Raw genomic sequence first — 22448 nt, 5'->3', positions numbered from 1 at the left:
TTATTTGGCAATTTGGGTTATGTCCTGCACGAACTTGTTCAAGTCGAGGAAGGAAGATCCACCTGGGCTAATTGCTTTCATTGCTATCTCCTTCAATTTCAACGCCCGTTGCCTCGCCTCCTCGCACTCCATAATCCTCCTCACCCCCTTCTCCACCTCTTCTCTCCTAACCAACTTATTTTCATCAACATCCACACCCTCAACATCCATCCCAATCTTCCACACATCCTTGGCAAATCTACAATTGAGAAACTGATCCATAAAATAAGGCCACCCCAGCATGGGAACTCCAAAGCCAAAGCTCTCCATGACAGAGTCCCATCCGCCATGAGTAAGAAAGGCTCTAATGGAAGAATGAGACAGCACTTTCAACCGAGGCGACCATCCCACAGCCAGCCCTCTATGTCTAACCCATTGGGCAAAACACCAGGCTCACCTTCCGCAATATCCTTTCTCAACACCCACATAAAAGGCTTCTGGCTATTCTCCAAGCCAATAGCAATCTCTTCCACCTGCTGGTTTGATTTGAGAGAAGTGCTGCCAAAAGAAACATACATCATAGATTTCACAAAATTAAATCTAAATGGGGATAATTTATAGATATCTATGTATTGTTTTTAGATTAGAATGTGTGAACTATTTTGTATCATTTTTAAAAAAAATTTTGCACTAAAAGAGAGGTAAATCTTTTATTGAATATCAAAGAGAGCTGAACAACACAAGAAACAAAGAGAACTACATAGCTTTATCTTGGTTCATAAGTTGAACCAGCATCTGAGATAAATCAAGGGGAAGCATCCTATGATCAAGAATATTCCAAGCCGGCCCCTACTTAGAGGCCCATTTAGCCAAACAATCAGCCACACCATTCCACTCACGAGGGATATGCATAAAAGATACAAAATCCAAAGAACTGCATAATTGAATGATCTGCTGAATAACTAGAGCCAAATGCCAATCCACATGCACAAGGTTCCTATTACGCAATAAGTTCTCAACCACTTGCGAGTCAGTCTCACAAATGATTCTTTTCCAGCCACGTTGACAACATTGTTCCACTGCAACCAAGATAGCCAAGGCTTCCATGAGGTTATTAGTATGGTAACCTTTGTATATAGAAAACAAAAACTGAATATCACCAGAACTATCATGCCCAACTTCCCCAATACCAGTCGGACCAAGATTTTCCTGAGAAGAACTATCAGTGTTGATTTTAAGAGTGCCCGCCCCAGGAGGAGACCAATGTCCCTGACGATTAACACGCTGAGAGTGTTGCTTAGCTCTATTCCTAGAGTGGGTGTGGGGGATCGAGGGAGAGCAACCTTGAAGAGGAAAGAAGAGGCGAGAGTAAATACCAGCATCAGTAGGATCCAAACCTCCACCAATGTCACATTTAGCTAGGAGTGTTTCTTGAAGAGAATTAACAATTTTCCACCACAGGTACCTGATCTCAAACTGCAAATCATGAAAGATCCTCCTATTCCTCTCAAGCCAAACATGCCATAAAATAAGGGAAGGGCCGATAGTCCAAGCAACCTGAAGAAAAGAAGTCTTGGAAGGGGAATGGCCCAAACGATCTCAGAATTCAAACAAAGAGGAAACATGCCAGCACGTGCATCCCCACACACTCCACCAGAAGTGTCAAATCTGTTTGGCAAAGGGGCAATGGAAAAAAAGGTGAGATATAGTCTCTTCACTGTTGTGGCAGAGAACACAGATGGAAGGCCCCTAGAAGCCACGCTTGCAAAGATTATCCCAAGTGAGACAACGATTGTAAACCAAAATCCAGAGGAAAAAGTTACACTTAGGCCATGAAAAACTATTCCAAACTTTCTTCCACCAAGAGACCTCCACCTCACCAAAAAGCTGCTTCGTCAATGCAAGGTACCCAGAAGAAACATAATACTTGCCAAGAAGCACCTCCCCAAGCTAAAACATCATGTTCCTGCAATAAGCTACACTCCCTAGAAGCCAATATCTGAGATAGTTCCAACCGATCTCCCAGTGGGCCACCCATAGGCCAATTAGAAGAATTCTTCCATCTATAACCCATAGCAAGGCCCAGGTTACAAGCCTCCTTATAATGAGCCACCTTATTCCATCTAGCAGAAAGGAAAGAATCACAAAGAGCCTGCAAGTGAGGATGAGAGGAGAATACTAGAACGTGATCCAACACTTTATTGCAAAAAATGTCACACAATCAAATTCAGAAACTACCTACAAACATCTCTGTTTTTTTCTCTTTCCTAGATTGGATTCTACAACAAAATTTTAGCATCAATATTTTGGATCACACTACATGATTTTTAATACGAAATGCTAACCTGATGGACCCCCTTCCCCAAAATAATATTGATATGGATTTGTGCAAATCTAATAACATTGATATAGTTTTCATAAGATCAAATCCAAAAACAACATACCGATAGTGATATTGTTATGGCTAGAATTCAACCATGTAGTTTTTGAGCCAAACTCATTGGCCCATGTTTCATTACCAAAATTCAACTGTGTAGTTTTTGAGTCAAACTCATTGACCCATATTTCATGAGTAGTGGTTTACACAAACTCATCTCTCATGACAATGAATTCACTGGATCTAGTTGATGATCAAGAGGAGAGGTGAAGAATTAGGACTTCCTATGACGCCAACCATCCATCCCAGTACTATTCCAACTTGAGCACACTTAACTATGGAGTTTCCTCCGCGATTAAATCCACTCTACCTACAACCCCATGATAATGAATAGAACACTAACACTCATTGAATCTAACTGATGTTCACAGAGGTGAAACAACTTGTTCACCCATGTTTCATGAGTATTGGTTCACACAGACCCATCTCTCATGACAATAAATAGATCACTTACCACTCATTGGATCTAAGTGATGTTCGTCACCATCATCTAACATGTGTATGGGACTCCACTCTGTGTTAACGAAGGTGATGAAGAATCCCCTGGCGGAGAGAAGGTGAGCAAATTGGATGAGAGGGTTGATGCTGCCTTGTACAGGGAATGGAACCATCACTGTGTGCAGAGACTTCGCCATTGTTAAAAACTTTGTGGGGTGAATGAAGGAAAGGAAAGGGACGGGAATGACATTGAAGTGGTCACAAATTAGTGTGGTCGTACACGGCTGCTTGACTAAGATCCATGGCAGATCCATATTATTTCAGAAACGTTACATCATATCGTAGATGCAATCTTATAGTGCATCCTCTGATCTCTTAGGAGTGTGACTGTAATCTTGTAGTGGATTCTCTGATCTCTTAAGAGTGTGATTGTAATCTTGTGGGAGATTTTGAGATGACTTTAAAGACTATGACTGGCGTCCGGCCATTTTTTAGGTTTGAAGAGTTTGGCTCTCGAAATTGAAGTGTCTATTCATGGTCACGAGATTATGACAAAACGTATATCAATTTATTAAATGGGCTGTGTCTGTCATATCTAAAAAAATTTATATGTGATATTTGGATTTTCTTTTATAAAAGAAAAAGAAAGGAATGCTTCTTTTATAATCTAGGTAGGAGACAAATGTTTTTGGTTCTATATATGGGCTTGGGTTATCCTCCTTACAAAACATATTAAAAGTCAAGTCAATTTTTTGGTTGTTTTCAATTACAAAACATTTAGACCATGAAGAACAAATGCTGAAAATTTCAAAAAAAATCTATTATATTTTTTATTTTTTAATTTTTTCTCAAATGTGCATTTTGCAGGGAGGATAGTCGTGTCCCTATATATATGGTGATCACTTTTAAAAGTAATATTTTTCACCACTAGATCAACTCAAGCTATTTGTGGAAATCTTTGGCTAAATTTTCTTTTATTTTTTATTTGTTTATTTCAAATACGATAGTCAAAGAGACAATGTTTGATTGTGAAGTTATTGTAAACTACACATACTATCACGTAGTGTCATTACATTTTCACTAATCCAAAATGATAAAATTGAGCATGTCTACTCCTCTTTAGGCATTGCCTACTTTGCTAAAGCAGCTAATTGTGCTACAAATAAGGGGCACGTAGCCTACCCCCAATAAGAACCTGAGTCTCGTGACCTATCTTTCAAGAGTACATTTACTCCACCATTAGGAAAACTCAATCTATTTTTATGAATATTTCACTAAATTTTATATTGTTTGTTTCAAATATGTTAGTGGAAGAGACTATTGACAATTTGGCTAAGGGTAGTTGATAGGGTTGTCATTTATGACAACACATCACTCATATTGACATAGGTCCGAAGAAAGAATACTTAGAAAACAGACTAAGTATAAAACAAGAAAATGGGTTGCAAGAAACTTGTTTTGTTTGGTGAACTCCATTGCAAGCACATGAAGTTATGTGCACTTAGAGGAAGGTAGTGCAGACACCAAAGAGCATGTGTGCAAGACAACTGAAAGAAATGATAAGTTTTGGATGAGTTACAACAATTTACCAGGGATAGTTTTGACAGGATAAAACTGGATAAACAACAAAGTAATGGTATTTTGGTTAAGGAATTAGTTTGTCTTGCAAAATAATTACTAACCAAGTTGGGATAACATCCTAGATGTCAACCCACACATGGCAGAGTATAATTTGAAGATTTGGTAAAGTATCAATCAACACAAGGTTGACTGGACTAATTTTTTTGGCATAAAGGACTCACATTTTTGTTTGGCAAAGTGTGGCATTGTATTTTAATGATATAATGTTTGAATGCACACTTTTTATGATTGGCATTGATGCAAATTTGATGATTAGATCATAATAGAGTAGTTGTATGATTGTTTTGTAAAGATGAGCTACAAAGGCTGATAAGATATTGAAGATATCAACAAGAAATCAAAAGTTTTTGTATCCATCTCTATAGATAGATTTGTACATTTGTATATGTGTGTTTGAGCAGTGGGTTCATCTTGCACTTTGTATTGTGATCACAACTCCTAACAAGGTTGATGTTTCTAACAAGGACCAATACACTATAGATATGTAATAGACTCCTAGCAGGTTCAATATCTTTCACAAGATACTTTTGATTAGTGTGTCATTTTGTGGGTATCATCCTCGCTGGGATTTTTTCTTGGTTGGGGTTTCTCTGGTTAACAAATAATGATGTTATGAGATTCATTATGTTATGCTTGTATTTGCTTTTCAGTTTGATCATTTATGCAAGTTTAAGTATTGTTAATGTTATTGATAGTTGCACACCCCCCACCTCAGTATTCCCTATTTCTAACAGAGACAACATTTGATTTTAATATTCTTATAAGCTAAACATTCTATGATGTAATGAAAATAAATTTTTACTAATGTAAAAAGAAAAAATTGATCTTGTTTGCTCTTCATTAAGCATTGCCTACTTTTTGTTCTTGCACCTATAATGATGTTAATTAATTCTTACCTTAGTTACTAACTTTTTCGTCCTTAATTTTATTTTCATTATTACATAATATTTTTTCTCATGGTCACATGTAACATTGAATCATTTGACATAAGATTTTCTTTTACACCCAAATTAGATAGTCTACATGATTGCTCAACTTTCCTCTCACATATGTTTTTATTCCCATATGGGGACCAATCCCACTCAAGAATCCACTCTGCTCGGTCTGATGAGATTCCTAGACAAACCAACTCAATGGTGGGGAAGAGCCAAAGGAAACTATAGATTTATTATCTAGTGAATCTCTTACTTATAAAACTCTATTAAAAGCAAATGGCCCTTAAAAGTCAGGATTTTAGGTCCATTCACCTACACAAAGAGGCACTTTTGTAAGCTTCTTTAGTTAGCACATCCTTGCATGCTACTATTCCATTTATTCATCCCCTTGAAATTTATTTCATCCGTGTACTCTTCTTTTCATTTAACGTTTCCTTCATTGTTATTTTGAGCCAACAATGCAGTGCTTGACCTCTAGATTAAATTCACTCCTCAAATAAAAATTCGATATCCTATGTTAAATTAACCCCATACAAGTTTTTCCTTTTGAAACTATTTTTGATTGGACATTCTTTAAACCTCTCCATTAATCTCCATTTGAGTGTTGATGTGTTCCTAAGCCCGAAACTCACACACATGTTGTGTCATGTAGGCATGACTAGCAACTTAGTTGTTCATTCTTATTATGCATCCTTTTTGCATATACTTTTGCAATAGGTGTAAATATCCCCACGTCATCTAGTTGCATGTCCACTAGTCTCCTAGTTGAGTATTTTTGTGAAAATCAAGGCCAATATATGTATTTATGTTTACCATTTGCAAAGGATTGTCAAATGTAAAGTTTAGTTTTTTTTTTTCTCAAGAAAAAGAAAATAACCTTGTTTTAATTGATATTCCCTACATCTTTTCTTATAGATAAAATAATTCTAGTGCTCTATTAATTTGTGAGAACGTGATATGTTATCTAGCTAGTTTTATAAGAGGTTCACATCCCTCAAAAAGAAATTCCTTCTTTTATCTCTATGACATGAAGACTGATGTTTCCTCTTTTTTCCCCTTTACTATCATCTCCTTCCATTATGTTTAGTCATCTATCCCTCTAGAATTTTCTCTCTTCCTTTCTACCTCTATTCAAATGTGTGATTCGATTTTCCTCAACTTTCAATGCAAATCAATTATCATTTTTAAATTTTCCTTACCAAACTCAATTCTTTTTTTATATTCATTATAAAGTATTTTTATGTTTCACATTAATCACTCCTTGCTACTACATGTATAATTTTGATGTTTATCTTTAAACAAATCTTTTTACACTACTTTATTGTCCTCTTCATTTTCCCAAGATGTTGTAATCATTATATTATATGTAGCTGACCTTTATTATTGCTCGGGTTGAGGTTTTTGGAGAATGTGGAGAAGCGTTGGCTGCCGGCTGGGCTAGGGTTTTTCCCCTAGCCTATTCTTGGTGCTTGATCTTTACTATTTTTTTGTTATGTTTGGATTGCTAGCTACTGGACATAATTCGCGTCGGTGTTTTTGGAAATCTTCTGCAGTCAATTTTGGATTGGGGTTTTATTGTTTGCATGGCAGGGCCTGGGATTTCTTCTCCATTGGTGAGAACAGATGGTTCTTCTCCAACTATGCATGCAATGCGATCTGAATCATTTTATTCAAGGGAGAGCTCCAAGCTGAAAAAAGTTAATGGTTGTTTTTCGCGTAGCCATGATCGCCCTGTTCTGGTTATTCCTCCAATGGCTATAATGGAGGACATTGATTATTGGACCAAGCATGCTTTGATATGCAAATTTCTTGGAATCCGAATTTCCCTATCCGCTCTTGAGGCATGGATCTGCCGCTCATGGCAGGTGGAAGGCGATATGGAGATTATGTTGGCAGGGAATAGTTATTTTTTTGTTGTATTCTCTTGCATGTCTGATCGGGATCGTGTTTTTGAAGAAGCCCCTTATTTCTACAATCATGTGGGGTTATTTGTCAAACCTTGGCATTCAGGTTTTAATTTTGCTGAGGATCTCCCTTCAACAGTGCCAGTTTGGGTTCGCTTGCCTCATCTTCCCTTGAAATTTTGGCGTGAAGACATCCTTCGACAAATTGCTACTTTGTTGGGGAAGCCAGCTGCGATCGCACATCAATCCCTCGATAAAAAGGTTATTTCTTATGCTAGAATTTGTGTTGAAATTAATTTGAATAACCCATTACCAGATTCTTTGGAAATTTGTATGGGGGATTTTTCTTGGGTGCAACAGTTAGATTATGAATCTCTCCCTTTTCGTTGCCGGATTTTTCATGAGTATGGTTATTTACTGCGTCAGTGCCCTCGTAACTCAAGTTTCAAAGGAGTGGATGGTTCTACAGCTGGCAATACTGGTGGTTTGGCAGATACTACAAGGAAAGGACAATCTCAAATGGCTAATACTACCAAGGGGATGAATCCGCAAGATGCTACAGGTAAGAGTAAGGCTCAAATGTAGGATAAGGATGGATTTACCCCTATTTGTCCTCATGCTAAGGGTCGTGGTCCAAAGAGGCCTTTGAAAGAAAGATTATCTGATTCAGGTTTTAACCGCTTTGAGGTGCTGGATAGTATGGTTCTAGAGGAGGGTATTCCTCCTCCTATCTCTTCTGATCCAGTTTGCCCAGATGAGAGATCTATTCCTAATGATGCTTGTGGGGCATCCCAAGTTGTAGTATATCAGAACTGTGAGGTCCCTGTAGCTCCTGTGACAGAGGCTCTCGTGACTCCTGCAATGTTGGAGGATAATGATGTTGTTTTAGCTGACTTGGTTAAGGATGTGCTACCATCAGGTAAGGGCAAGGGTTCTCCTCTCCCCTTGGGGTTGATGTCTCGACCCTTTAAGCGGGCTTCTTCTACTCCTCCTCTAAGGAGTGGGCGCAAAACAGACCAAGAGAAGATTAAACTCACAGGAGATATATTGATTGAGTCTGGTTCAGTGAAACCTTTGGATTCTCATTTTCCCAATTCTACCTAATGATGATTATTCTCTCATGGAATGTAAGGGGGTTGAATAACATCCCTAGACAAAAGGCTATTCATAACTTGGTGGTTGATCATATCCCTGATGTTTTTTGTATCCAAGAGACTAAGCTCTCTAGGGAGTCTATGGTCCAACATGCCTCTAGTATTTGGTCTCGTGGCCAATGCCAGTGTGTTGGGGCAATAGGCAGTGCGGGTGGTTTAGCTATATTTTGGGATCCTCAAAAAATTTCTCCTCTTGGCTGGATGTCTTCTCACTCAGCTCTCTCTATAGTAGCTTCTGCTCTAGACTCAAGAGAGGTGATCATGGTTACTAATGTGTATGCACCTGTTGATCTTGTGGGAAAGGAGGAACTTTGGGAACATATTCAATATGTTAGAAATTGTCATCCTTATCATCCTTAGGTGTTAGCAGGGGACTTCAATTCAGTTTTAAGTCTGGAGGAGAAAAATGGTGGTTTGGCTAGATTGGGGCCTTCTTCTGCTCTTCTTCGGCAACATATATCTCTTTTGCATCTCTCTGATGTTAAGCCTTCTAATGGTCTCTATACTTGGAATAATCGCAGGACTGGTGTTGCTACTATCTCAGAACGTCTAGATAGATTTCTTGTTTCTTGCTTCTGGGTTAGTGGCACCCTTACTATCTCTTCAGAAATCCTTGATTGGAGGGGTTCAGATCATTGGCCAATCAAATTTTCCGCTATAGGGGCTATGTTCCGAAGCATCCCCCTTTTAAGTTCCAGTTGATGTGGCTTTGGGACTCCTCTCTTCATGATTGTGTTTTCTGTTGGTGGAAAGATGGTGCTCCTGCATATGGTACTGCAATGTTCTCATTTTCTAAAAGGCTTCAATATGTTAAAAGGCAGCTCAAGATATGGAATAGGGAATGCTTTGGGAACCTTCACTTTATGAAGAGGCTTTCTCAAGAAGATCTTGATGTCATCACAAGGGAGATTAGAGATCGAGGTTTCTCAGAGGATCTTGGCAAGGCTGAATCCCTTGCTTCTAGAGCTCTAGAAGAATGGGAACTTCGAGAGGAAATTTTTTGGAAGCAAAAGGCTAGAGTTGATTGGCTCTAGGAAGGTGATCGTAACACTGCCTTTTTCCATAAAACAGTGCAATCTCACCGGAATCAGAGCACTATCTCTTCTTTGGTTAATTCTCAAGGTATCCAACTGAATTCCTTGCCAGCTTTGTTCCAGGAGGCTATTTGGTACTTCTCTACCCTCTTCTTTGAGGACTCTCCTCCTGCTGATAATGAAGAAAATCTTATTTTTTCCTCTATTCCTTCCCTTATCACTCAGGAAATGAATGATTATCTCATGCGTCCTATTTCTTTGGAAGAGCTAGAGGAGGTGGTCTTTGGTATGCCTAAGGGGAAGGGTCTTGGTCCTGATGGCTTTCCAGTTGAATTCTTTCAGGAATTTTGGGACATCATTAATCATGATTTGTTGGAGGTGGTTAAAGAATCCTATGCTAGCAAGCAGATGCTTCGAGCTTTGAACTCTACATTCTTGACTCTTATTCCTAAGAGAGAGGGTGCTAATCAATTAGATTTTTTTAGACCAATTGCCTTATGTAATGTGGTTTACAAAGTTATTACTAAGTTGATTGCTGAGAGATTGAAAAGGTGGCTTCCCATTATTATCTCAGAAGAATAAGGTGGTTTTGTTGCTGGCAGAAATTTTTTGGATGGGGTGGTTATTGCTACTGAGGCTATTCACTCTATGGCTACTTCAAGGGAGAGAGCCATGTTTGTTAAGCTAGATATGGCTAAGGCTTACGATAGAGTTAAATGGAGCTTCCTAAGGAGTATTCTTCTTTCTTTTGGATTTAGCTCTGACCGGGTGAGTTGGATTATGAGTTGTGTTACTTCTGCCTTTTTTTCTGTTCTTATTAATGGTCAACCTTCTCAACTATTTGGTGCTTCTAGAGGCCTCCGCCAGGGTGACCCTCTCTCCCCATATCTATTCATCATCATGGATGAAGGCTTGGGTAGATTCATTAAGCATCAGGTGTCCCAAAATTTTATTCAAGGTTGGCGGTGGGGTAATGGCTTACCTTCTCTTTCCCATCTTCAATTTGTTGATGATTCTGCTCTTGTTGGTCTTGCTAGGATCAAGGAAGTTGAAGCCTTTCGACATGCTTTGGACATTTATTTGGCAACTTCAGGCCAGAAAGTTAATGAGCACAAATCTTCTATTTACTTTTTTAACACTCCTAATTCTATTCAGCACAGGATTGTTGGTGTCCTATGGTTTCAGATAGGATCACTTCCTTTGACTTATCTTGGCATCCCTATTGCTGTTTCCAGGCAGCCACGTGTCTTCTGGAAAAATTTGATTACCAAGCTTTAGGATAAGGTAAATCATTGGACTCATAGATGGCTTTCTACTGCTGTCTGGGTTACTCTTCTTCAAGTTGTTATCCAAGCTCTTCCTACTTATCGAAGCATGGTTCATGCTGCACCTATTTACTTTCTCAAGGAGTTTGATGCTCTTTCTCGGCAATTCCTTTGGAGTGGTAATTTGCGTAGTACTAAATGGAGCTTGGTTAATTGGGCAACTGTTTGTAGGCCTAAAAAGGAGGGTGGTCTTGGTCTTCGATCTGCTCTATTGAGTAGTCAAGCTTTGGCTGCTAAACTTTATTGGCGATGGTGCTCTGGACAACATCAACTTTGGGCTCATATTATCACTCATAAATATTTTCATGGTGCTGATCCTTGCTCTGTTTCTGCACTTCCTCTTGAAGGTCGTGGCTCAATGGTTTGGCATACTTTGAAGACAGGTGCGATGTTTTGGTCTGATGCTTGGGATGGATTCCCTTCCATTTTATCCATATACCCTCATCTTCAGCCTCTTCGTGACTCTTTTCTTGCCGCTGGATGGGATAAAGTGGCTCATTACAAGACTCCTTATCAATTGGGACCTGTTGTTGGTTACAGATGGAAGCATTCTTCTGATTGGCCTCCTGGAGGTACAGACATGGATCGTCAGGAGCTTTCTCAAATTTTGGCCTCTAGAGAGTGTTCTTCTTTGCTTGGTCCAGATGTTTTGGCTTGGGGCGGTACCTTGTCTGGTAAATATCATGTCTCTGCTGGGTATCAAGAGATAACTAGACAATTATTTGGGGATGCTGAGGTCCCTTGGTGGAAGCAAGTTTGGAATAAAGTTTCTTGGTCCAAGTGCAATTTTTTCATGTGGCTAGTGGCTCATAACCATTGTCTTACCTGGGATAATCTTTGTAAACGTGGATTTCAGGGCCCCTCTTATTGTGTTTTGTGTGGTAATGTGTAAAGACCCTTACTATAAAGGCCACTGAAACCCTCAAACTGGACTTAGGAATTTTGTCAAACAGTTGGCATGTAACCGAATAAGGCTGCAATATTACTAATTGTTGTACAACGAAACCTCAATATATGATGCCAATAATGTATGAACAACAATTCCAGATTATAACACTACCAATCTAAGAGATAGATGACAATATGAAACTCAAATATGAAGTCCAATGCAATTCTGATTTTATGACAGCAAATAGAACTGATTAAAATGAGAGATTGTCACAACTATGCACTTCTAATACATCAAACTCTTGAGAATGCAATGTTATGACATGAACAATAACCCAGTTCAGATTTGGAATGCAAATGACGAAACTTTTACAACAGTTATTAATGACTGGAAAAAACTATTTATGCAATGACAGTGCTGACTGTTCTAATCCTTAACATTCAATATTTTGGCAATCAATATTTTGTGCACCTGGAATAGCTCCAATTTTGCCGGATATGAATGCTGGATTAATGCCACACGAAGACCTCACAATCTGCCCCAAACCGACTCACAAAATTGTTGTTGCTGCCCAACTGACAGGGCCGTACAGGTACGGCCTGGTACTCCTGCTAGATAAAAATATTGCAGCATTTTTTGTCACTCCAAAAGTAATAAATCTGTGCGCCTAGGGTTGCTGAATAACCCCCTAAAATATGAAATTCATCCGTCAAGCCAATTAGGAGTTATGAGCAAAAATGTGGGTCCAAACCCTGGACTGGCAGTCTGAAAATAATGCACAACTGTGTCTTCAAACCCTGTTAATCAATCCACAAATGCTAGGGCACAACTGAAACCCTTATTCCAACCAAAGTAAACCCTTATAACTGAATCTCAATGAAGTCCAAATGAGATGGTTGCATTACCAACTCCTCAAATGCAACAATTCAGGTGATATTTCACACCCTCAAAGTCGCCAATCCAAGGGAATGATTCATTCCCAAAGATCAAATAATAATTTGCAGACCCAAGAGACTACAAATTTGCTCCACAATGGAAGAAGTAGAAGAAATCTCAAATCCAAGCATGTCCAAATGAGAGGCCCAACCCTCTATTTATTCACTTTTCTAAGAAGTTGCTAGAACTTCTAGAACCATCCTTTATAAAATCTCATTATAATGCACTTTTTATAATAAAGTAATTTTATAAAATAAAAAGTGCAACTCAACTTAAAATTATAACATGTAGGCCCCAATAACACATAATAATAAAATATAACCTCTTAACACTTCTTCAAGAGCAAGATATGACCATCTGATCCGCAGAATTGACTCTCTCTCCACACCATTTGCCTACGAGAGTCTGAAATAGGCAAATCCATGATCAATGCCATGTCGAACTAAAGAGGGGACATTACATAATGGAGAGGAGTCTGTCTCCCATCTATTCTTCCATTGCTCCTATTCTACTCAGATATGGCACCTTTGGTGGAGCGCTTGGGGTTTCTCTTGTCGGCATGCTTCCTCTTTGCCTGAGTTTTGGGCCTGCTTGGGTACTGCTCCCTCCAAGTCTTCCTTTCTCCATGCTTCTTGGATTGTTGGCCCATCTTTTATGCTTTGGCATATCTGGTTGGAGAGGAATCATCGCATATTCCAAGATGTTCGGCTTGGTGTTTTGCATCTTTGGTGGAAAATATCACATTATCTTCAGGAAACTATTCTTGTGAAGTGTGAGCTTGATGGGGGTATGGATCCGGTTGATCTTGCTATCTGTAATCGCCTCAATTTTCATCTGCAGGATGGGGCTGCAGCTCATAGGTTTCCTTCTATGTCCAGGTAGCTTCACCATCAGAGGAAGGGTCGGGTTAACCGGGATGGGCACTGGACGACTCCTCCCTGTGGAGTTCTAAAAATTAACACTGATGGTTCTTCCCATGGGAATCCTGGTCCAGCTGGTATTGGCGGAGTGGCTCGTTGTAGTTCTGGGGATGTTAAATTTTTCTTCTCAGTTCATAAGCGTGAGTATACTAACAATCTCATGGAAGCTCAGGCTATTTTATATGTTGTGGAACAGTGTTGCTTGCGGGGATGGAGTAAGATTATCTGTGAGTCTGATTCCCAGGTGGTGGTGAACATTCTTTCTTCGCAAGAGCTTGAGGATGTTAGTTGGCAGTTGGCCACTGTTGTTAAGCAGATTCTTTTCTTCTCTTTCTCTTTTCAGTTCATTAGGTTCACGTATATTCCTCATGAATGGAATAGAACTGCTGATTGTTTAGCCAAATGGGCATCTAGTCATGATCTGGGTTGGAATATTAGGGATAGGAGGCAATTGTCCTTTGAGATGGTGCAAGAATTTGATGATCTTGTTGCTCAGGATCGAGCTCTTTGTTGAGCTCTCCTTGTTGTATTCCTTTCTGTCTTAATAAATTTTTACCCCTCTTTTTGCATAATAAACACATATGAATTGATTCCTCAAATTTCCCACTAGCCTATCCTACTTTTTTATTATTAGTTTTCCTCTTTTATTTCTAATTGATTCAAATTTTCTCCTCCAAATTGTAACATGAACTTCAAATTTACTTTTAGTTAACCCAGCTCTTTTTGGACCTTCAATATTTTCATACTCAAAATGTTTTTTCCATAAAGTTTATTTAGTCAATTAATTCCTTAGGACTTATATTTCCAATATAGTCTCTTAAACCAATTACAAAATAAACTCATAAATTGTAAAAATCTACATTAGAAACCCCATTAAGTTGATAAGTAAGAAAGATCATCTACAATGAATCAAATTTGATAACTTCTACTTATCAACATTATATCTTATAAATTATAAATATCTACTTTACTTTTAAGCTAGAATAACCTACATTTAATAGGAATGTGTCCCCGTGAGAGAAGCAACTCTGCTTTAAACTATAAAATAGACATGGTAGTGCACATTGTCCAGATGTAAGAACCATGTCCTATTCAAAAGATGTCACATCACATATGTATGTAAAATGTTGAAAAGGAACTCGATCATATACAGAGTTGAAAAGGAAAGAACTCATTTGTTATCCATTAATTAAATATAATAAATACAATTAGTTTTTCAACTAATAAAATATAGCTTAACAACTATGGGTTGATTTACATTGCATATGCATTGCATCCCATCTCATTAATGAACAATAATACATCACAAACTTTTATGATTACATTATCTAATTTCCAAAGATTACATCAATTGAATGTTACCATACTCATCATCAAGATGAAGGTACAAGACAATGAGAAAGGTTACTAAAACTTGACACGTGTCCCTTAATGTATTGACACTACAATATTTGGGGTCAAATTGTGACAACAATTTGAGATGGCAGTCTAATTTGTGATGGTTTTCATTTTTATTTTATTTTTTGCAATTTTTCCCATCGTCATTGCAATACCAACGTAAGCCTCATAATTACGATGCCTACATAAGTTTAAACAAAAAAAAAAATGAGATAAATAATTCCCTATTTGTTTTGATTGTGGAGATCTGCGTGCAAAAGAAGGTGGAGAGCTCTGAACGTCATTGTCTCCTTGTGCTTTGTGAATTTCATTCCTGTAATATATCTCCACATTTTTTTGTTGTGCCCTTACTCTGCAATTTTGTTGTTGTGATCTCTACATTTTGTTGACTTTGCTTTGCAATTTGGTTCTCGTGCTCAAGTGTGATCTTTGTGTTTCATTGTCATGCCCTTGCTATGCAATTATGCTCTACAATTTGGTTATCATGCCCTTGTCATCTCTGTGTTTCATTGCCATGCCCTTTCTCTATGATTTTGGTGGCATGCCCTTGCTCTGCAATTTTATTGCCATGTCATACCCTTTCTCTGTAATTTCATTATTGTGTTGTGCCCTTGCTTTGTGATTTCGTTGTCATGCCCTAGCTTTGTGATTTTCTTCAAGGGTATGTAATGTTGATTTATTTTCCTTCTAAATAGGTATCTCTTTATATCTCTTTCTAAACATGTATTTATAGAGATCTTTTTTAAGGTGCTTATTACAACTTAGCACAACAGAAAAATTGATCCAACTGCTTACATATTCCAAAATCCAAATAAAATAAAAATAAAACTCACTCAACTGATGTTAAGTGACTTACCTCAAGATTCTTCACAAAAATAATGCAGACCACGAAAAATGAGCAGAGTTAGCAAGAAATTTTACAAAAATATATCGTAGCAGATATTTTTAAAAAGAAACTAGCCATAACCACTTAAATGGATATACTTGTTGATTAGCTGGGTTGATTATAAATTCATGTAGAACTGTCATCAGATTAGGTACAATAAAATGAACAATCCATTTTTCCCAGCTAGTAGGATCAAATACAATTTTCCAAGGTGATAAAATTGCATATGCAAGGAATTGAAGAATAACTTTAGTGAAGAGTTGAGTGTAAGGAGTTGAAGAAGCAAGTTCTACTTTTGTGTAAATGTCATAATCATGAGGCTCATTCCCTTGTCGAAGCCTCTACCACAATGACATTACCTCTAAACCATGCAAAGGATGTTGAAGTGGTTCCCAACCTTGAAACACTCTTATGAGCATTTGATACTTGGGATCATCGCAAGGAGACTATGTCAATACTTGAAACACTTTTATAAGCATTTGATATTTGGATTGTCATAGTACCTACAAGTGATTCCAATGTCATAGTACCTACCGCAACACCTTCCTAGACTCTATCCAGTGGCTCCCATAACATCCTCTATGTTGTCTAGTTATTGTTTTTGCCTTGCAGTCTCTGTCTAAAGTCTCTCCTTCTCGTTCTCTTTCTAAAACCTCTCCTTCTCCTTCACTCTTGTGCCTTAAATTTTGATTATCAAACTTCTGAATATCTGCCTCTACCTTATCTAAAATCAACTTCACATTGTGTTGTAACTCTAGCATAGGTGTTTGATCATCGATAGCTTTCATTTCAATGTACAAGTCCTCACTTGTGGACCTCTCACATCAAGCACTTTTTGTACTATTTCAACACAATGTTCTTTCTTTTGAGCTAACAGTTCTTCAAATGCATTTTCTTGTAAAACATTAATTTTGTTGAACAATTGTACATTCTCAGAAAGTGCATTATTGTTTTTATGTATGTATGTATATATCTATGTATGTATGTCTATATGTATGGATATGTATGTATGTATGTATGTATGCATGTATGTATACAGAGAGATCTTGTGGATTATGGATTATGGATTATAAACAAAAAGGAAAAGAAAACACGACATTAATCATTCCACATTTGTTTTGATTGATTGTGGAGAGTTGCACATGAAAGAGGGTGGAAAGCTCCAAACAAAGGTGGAGAGCTCTGAACGTTGGTGGAGATCAGTGGAGATCTATGATTTTTTTGTCATTCCCTTGTGATCTATGTGCCCTTGCCCTGCGATTTGTTTAAAAGGGAGAAGAGGTGCCTATGAAAATGTTCTTTTCTTTTCCTTCTAAACATGTATCTCTTGTTCATATATAATAGCTTTGGTCAGATTCAAGGATAACTAATTATGATGATTGTATGCATATGTGCATGTATGTATGTAAATCGATTCACTATGTGAACTATTTTACATGCATACATACACACTTTCATAGTACTTGTGTTAAATTAAATTAATCATTCATGTCTTGAATTCACACAAGAAATTATCCTTGCATTCAATCGAATTTATTCATACCAAACTAAGTATGCAGAAATATGTACTTACAAATTATATTATTTCTTGGTGATTGAGTAAAGATCTTGTGCATAATATCATCCAGGTAATGATTAGATGCATTCACATTAAGTCATAATAGGATCGAGTAGATGATCCATTTATGTTACTTCATACTTGTTTTATTGAACATTTTGTTTAACATAATTAATAATACTAGAATTATACAGCTACAACTAGTACTCTTGTTTATTTTATTTAATCATATACATTTAAGACTATTATTTTTCTTAAAATTAGACTGTATATTTGTTATCACTAAAACACAAATAGATCTCTGATAGTTATCCTTTTTAATTTCAAGATTTTCATATTTAACGTGAAGAGTTTCCACTAATGGACAGTCGAATAGCCACAATGTGGAGCCACATAGCTCATGGATTTTTCCACCAAATCATATTTTAATTATATTTTTGTCCATAAAAAATATTATAGGTGAATTTTCTTCTAATTTTCCATATATTTAATAATTTTTTGCTTTTCATTTGAGGTAATTTTCTATTATGAGATAGAGACATCTATCATAAGGCTGGACATGCCAATTTTGATCATCCTACTTTCAAAGTTGATTCCCTTATCAAATTAATGAAACTACTTACAACTGACACCCTGATTTTTTGCAACTTTCCCGATCAACCATTCACACAACCATCTTCCTCCTACCCCACCATAGCACGCAGCCCTTGTTTAAGGTTTATATATTAGTCCCAACATTTCAGAAAACAAAATCTAGTGATTTGTATCTAGCAAATTGATGATATAGAAATTCAATATGGAGGAGGATATATTGGCATCACAAACGAATCATCCCATATCCATAAACAACATCTAATCTTCTGTAAGTCTCTCTCTCCTTTAAAGAAAAAATACATGGAATCATTATCATCATGAGTAGACTCACTCTCCTTAAACAAATTCAATCAAAACTATTCATACCAAACTAAGTATGCAGAAATTTGTATTTACAAACTATATTATCTCTTGGTGATTGAGTAAAGATCAAATACAATTTTCCAAGGTGATAAATTGTATATGCAAATGTATGTATGTATGTATATACATATGTATACATACATACACATACATATGTGTGTCTATGTATGTATGTGTGTGTATAAACAAAGAGATCTTTGTATACATACATACATACATAGACACACACACACATGTGTGCGTATGTATGTATATATACACATACATATACATAAAGAGAAGCTTCTCTAATCATTTTTTGGGGGGAATATAAAGAGATACATGTGTTTAGAAGGAAAAGAAAAGAACATTTACATAGGTACCTCTTTTCCCCTTGAAGAAAATCATAGAACAAGCACTACTACATTTGTGCCTGAACACCACAAATTACACTGCCATTGCAATTTGACCCCAAATGTTGTAGTGTTGCAAAGGGCACATAGATCACAAGGGCAAGACACAACAACAAAATCACAGAGAAAGGGCACAACACGCCAACAAAATGCAGAGATCACAAGGGCATAACAACAAAATATAGAGATCACAAGGGCACGACAGCGAAATGCAGAGATCACAAGGGCATGACAATGAAATCTTAGATCTCCACTGATCTCCACCAAGGGCATGACAACAAAATGAAAAGGGCATGACAAAAAAATGAAAAGATCATAAGGGTATGACAACAAAATGCGGCGATCACAAGGGCACGACAATGAAATCTCTACCAATGTTCAAAGCTCTCCACTCTTGGTCAGAGCTCTCCACCCTCTTTCACACACAGCTCTGCACAATCAAAACAAGTGGGGAACGATTTATGTCATGTTTAAAAAATAATAATCTAAAATCAACTTCACATTGTGTTGTAACTTTGCCATAAGTTTTTGATCCTCAATACCTTTCATTTTAGCATTTCAACATTCAAGCTTTCAAGTTTCCTCTTCATCATATAGTCCTTTCCACCCTAAAAACCACTTTGTTACTTCATTAAAATTAGGACTTGAACAAAGCCAATGATAAAACAAAGCCCATATTTCAGAATCCAAATAATAAAAAAATAAAACTCACTCAGTTAGCTCAAAATCCTGCACAAAAGTAATTCAAACTAGGAAAAATGGGCAAGAAATTTTAGAAAAACATATCATGGAAGATATTTTTAGAAAGAAACGTGCCATAACCTAGTTAAATTGGTCTAGTTGTTGATTAGTTGGGTTGATTACAAATTCCTGTAGAATTGTCATCATATTATGTACAATAAAATGAACAATCAGTTATTCCCAACTAGCAAGATCAAATATAGTTTTCCAAGGTGATAAAATTGCATGTGCAGATGTATATATGTATGTATGTATGTATGTATGTATGTATATTTATGTATGTATATATGCATGTATGTATGTATATATAGAGAGAGAGATCTTGTGGATTGTGGAGATCAGTGGAGATCTAGGATTTTGTTGTCGTGCCCTTGTGATCGCTACATTTCATTGTCATACCCTTGTGATCTCTGCATCTCGTTGTTGTGCCCTTGTGATATATGTATGTATGTATGCTTGTGTGTATATATGTATGTATTTATGTATGTATATAAACAAAGAGATCATGGCATACTAAAAAAATAATAAAACTCACTCAACAGGTAGCATGACCACGAGTATTGTCACAAGATTTTAAAAATAACTATATATAGGTTAACCTTGCATTAACTATAAACTACAACACAAAGGTTACACCAGGGTATTACAATATTGTAATTATAGAAAACCATTTGATTCGCCCGAGTGGGTGTATGATGGCGAAGAGTCGTATTAGGTGAGTAAAGCTCACCAGTGGTTATAGGAATATAGCTACATCAAAAAAATTAGAAACCATAACTACATATTCGTTAGTGAGTAGTCCAAGGGTCTTGATCTCATGGATGTGGGTATGTAAGCAACCTGGTAGGTAGAGTATGCCTCCAATGTGCAGATGCCTTGGACATAGTTAGGTAACACTTAACTATTTTAAGACATTATATGTTAACTCATGAGGCTTATATTTTAAGACATTATATGTTAACTCACGAGGCTTATATTTTAAGACATTATATGCACCTAGTGTACCTAGATTTTGAAAATAGAAGGCTAAACTCTGTGTTTCAGCATTAACTTTACTAGTCTATTTAGACCCATTGATTATTGTCACAAGCTTTTAAACATAACTATATAAGGAGTGAGTTAGGATGTATATAGGTTAACCTTACATTAACTGTAAACTACAACACAAAGGTTGCACCAGGGTATCACAGTATTACAATTATAGAAAATTGTCTGATTTGCCCTATGGGTCTATGATGGCGAAGATTTGTATTAGGTGAGTAAAGCTCACTAGTGGTTATAGGAATACAACTACATCAAAACAATTAGAAATCATAACTACATATTGGTTAGAGTGAGCAGTTCAAGGGTCTTGATCCCGTGGATATGGGTATGTAGGCAGCCTGGTAGACGAAGTATGCCTCTAGTGTGCAGACACCTTGGACATGGTTAGGTAGTACTTAACCATGTATATATGTATGTAACTATTCTCTACTTAACATTGCCATCCACATGGGGGAGGGGGAGTTGAGCTTGCATCTTGTACAATACTTCATTTCCATTATTTGCGCTCTCTAAATCAAAGGTATATAACTTTATCACCCTTAACTATAATTTTCAAATAGTACAAATCACAATAGTTTCTTAAAATTCTGTGGTTCTCTTTGTAAGTTTAAAAATTAATTGCATTTATGTACATCTTTTTCAAGTTTGATATTTCTCTTTTTCCTGACTCACAGTCCAAGAATAATCTTTCAATATGCATACTGATCAATTGGAGATTGAGCCAAAAAATTGTAAGAATGATTGTGCCAAAAAAGCTAAAAAAACATGATTGGTGCACGATAATCATCTTTTTACGCTCTTTTTGGCATAGTTCTTAAATTTTATGATTTTTGGTGAGAACAAAATTTCAAACTAATCAGGTAGGTGATCCAAAATAAATCATAATTGGTTGAGGCATGTTTAAATACTCTATTTCCCATGTTATTGAATGTTATGTGTTTATGTGCCACTATTAATGAATATTAAAGAATGAACTAATGTTAGATGCTAACTTTGGACATTATGGGGTTATTTTATGAATGCTCATAATTTTTTTTTACTTCATGTGATAATGAATGAATACAATATTTTATTAATGAATAATGCGAGATCCATCTCTTCTTAGGTATTCTTTCTAGGTTGTTGTACCAGTTCTTAAGCCCAAAATAGATAAATCATGATTTGAAATGCAAACTTGGGTGCTTAACTTAATGAATGAGCACACCAAGCGAAAGACCTTGTGTGATGAAGGATTATATGATTTTCTACATATTTCACCACATAGTAGTGGATTGTAGGTTCACATGCATTCTTAAGTAGACATTTGCGAGCACTAGGTGTGTGAAGGCACCATGCAAAAACATGTAGAAGCAAAAAAGGCCATGATGAACATTTTCAATGACATGTTTGCCAAGAACATACACAAGTTCCTCAAGGTGACTTCACATTATTAAATTTTCATATTTTCCAACACCATTGCTCTTCCTGCATAGCCTGCACACAAAAAAAATGTCAAGGCTCCAACATTGCAACCATATGATAAATGGGAATAACACATGCCTGAGCCATAACCTAGTTAAATTGGCCTAGTTGTTGATTAGCTTGGTTGGTTACAAATTCTTGTAGAACTATCATCAGATTAGGTACAATAAACTGAACAATCAGTTGTTCCTAGCTAGCAGGATCAAATACAGTTTTCCAAAGTGATAAAATTGCATATGCAGATGCATCACTTGAATGTCAGGCATGAAGCACATTCCCCAATTTATAATGAATGGTTGGATATAAAGGCTCCATATGTTGGCCCAACAATGGAAGCCAAGGCATGCTCTCCCTGCAAGGATCCCAAGTATCTATTGTTGTTGTTAATTTGGGCATCACTATATGATCCAGAATGTTAT

General features: G+C 36.8%; 1 pseudogene; it reads right to left on the bottom strand.

Annotated features, from left to right (window-relative positions):
• Window positions 1-309, bottom strand: LOC149536829 (UDP-glycosyltransferase 74E1 pseudogene; annotated as a pseudogene).
• Window positions 310-22448: the final 22139 nt, after the last annotated feature.

The sequence above is a fragment of the Cupressus sempervirens genome, chromosome 10 (genome assembly GCF_028749045.1).
Source record: "Cupressus sempervirens isolate cs-2001-9-10 chromosome 10, ASM2874904v1, whole genome shotgun sequence".
Classification (NCBI taxonomy): domain Eukaryota; kingdom Viridiplantae; phylum Streptophyta; class Pinopsida; order Cupressales; family Cupressaceae; genus Cupressus; species Cupressus sempervirens.
The sequence above is the reverse complement of the archived record's forward strand: the minus strand, read 5'-3'. Positions and strand labels throughout refer to the sequence as shown.